The sequence below is a fragment of the Kryptolebias marmoratus genome, linkage group LG16 (assembly GCF_001649575.2).
Source record: "Kryptolebias marmoratus isolate JLee-2015 linkage group LG16, ASM164957v2, whole genome shotgun sequence".
Lineage (NCBI taxonomy): Eukaryota > Metazoa > Chordata > Actinopteri > Cyprinodontiformes > Rivulidae > Kryptolebias > Kryptolebias marmoratus.
Genome location: NC_051445.1, coordinates 18,001,979 through 18,003,708, shown reverse-complemented (window position 1 = coordinate 18,003,708; position 1,730 = coordinate 18,001,979). Strand labels below are relative to the sequence as shown.

Here is a 1,730-nt window from a genome sequence, read left to right as displayed (position 1 = left end):
ACTCATTCTGCTCACCTGCCATGCCTGATTACTTATCTGTTCCACCTGGGCCTTGCCCTACTTAAACACCCCTCAGTCTCTGCCTCCTTGCCAGATTATCGATAGCCACGAGCCAGTAGAGATCCAGCGTTTTCCTTCCAAGCCTTCAGTGTTCTACGACCCCTTTCTGTCCACGGATTTACCCCTCCTGCCAAGCCCTTCACGGATCCCTTCTATTCTGGATTTCAGGACCCTGACCCAAGCTCTGCCTCACGACCACGGATTGCCGCCTACCCCTCTAAGCTAAGTTTGCTCTCTCTGACCTCTTGTGTATGACCTCTGCCTTATCATCGACTAGTCTCTGGGTGTTGCGTTTGGGATCTCCTCGTGGAGATCTTCATTGCTTCTACTGAAGCCTGTTCCAGTGGTTTCCTGCATCACCCTGTCCTCAGACCCTCTGTCCCTCTGCTCCACCCATCCACGGCTCTACAGTGCTGTGTTTGATGTCCTCTCCAGGAGCAGAAACCAGTTTCTGAAAAATAAAGTTTTTCCCTTTTGTACACTCCTGCGTGTGGTTCATTTTCCGGGTCCCCTCTGAGTGTCCTTACAGTATAATCTGGCCACTATGGACCCGTCACCCACTCAGGAGTGGCGTTCAAGTGTTGAAGGCGCTATTAGCCGCCTGGAGTCTAACATGCAAGAAATGATGTGTATGCTTGATAAGATGTCCCCCTCACCTCCCCCAGAGAGTGCCTCTTCGCCTAGCCCCAAGGCTTTTACGTCTGGCTACCGGGTCTCGCCCATTTATGAGCCCCGTCTGTCGCCTCCGGAGGTGTTTAAGGGTGAGCAGAGTCAATGTCGTCCATTAATTACTCAATGTGAGATTGTCTTTGAACTTCAACCAACATAATTTCCCACTGAACGTGCTAAAGTAGCTTATGCTATATCCCTTCTCTCAGGGAAGGCCAAGTTATGGGGGACTGCTGAGTGGCAGAAGGACTCCCTCATTTGTTATCAGTTCAAGGACTTTTCCAAGGAGCTAATCAGGGTCTTCGATCCAGTTCTGCCTGAGAGGGAGGCTGCACGTGGTTTGCTCAAACTTAAACAAGGTAGGAGGCGAGTCACGGAGTACATAATTGACTTTCACGCTCTGTCTTCAGGAAGTTACTGGAACGATGAGGCACTGTGTGACGCCTTCTACCAGGGACTCAGTGAGGAGGTAAAAGATGAACTGTCTACTCGGGATGCTCCCAAGGATCTGGAGGAACTGGAGACCCTGGCCGCAAGGATCGACATAAGGCTTCATGAGAGAAGGTTGGAGAGGAGTTCTTTCAGTCGTACTTACCAAGTTGAACCTGTTTCCAGGCCACAGCCATCTGTCTCAGCCCCACCTGTGAGCTCATCTCCCACCTCTCCGGCAGAGGAGCCTATGCAGATTGGTCGATCACGCTTGTCCCCACAAGAGAGGGAGCGGAGACTTAAGAGAGGCCTTTGCTTCTATTGTGGTGGAGAGGGTCACCTACTTCGTCTGTGTCCAGCAAAAGGCCAGGCTCAGTAGGAGGTAAGAGGCTCCTGCTGAGTCAAAAGAGATTAAAATCCTCTCCTTTTTCTGTTCAGGCCATTCTTCAAGCTGACTGTCTGACAAAGCACCTATCTGTCTTTATTGATTCAGGAGCAGACACTGAGTTCATGGACCAGGGCCTTGCCGAATCTCTTGGTATCCAACTCCTAACCACCTCTAAGCATCTTGA

At 50.9% G+C, this 1,730-nt stretch overlaps 1 long non-coding RNA gene across 1 annotated transcript; it reads left to right on the top strand.

Annotated features, from left to right (window-relative positions):
* The first annotated feature begins 1,176 nt into the window (after window positions 1-1,176).
* Window positions 1,177-1,730, top strand: LOC119617815. The gene is made up of 3 exons (XR_005234233.1): window positions 1,177-1,293; window positions 1,401-1,540; window positions 1,652-1,730. It is a non-coding gene; the product is annotated as an uncharacterized LOC119617815 (long non-coding RNA).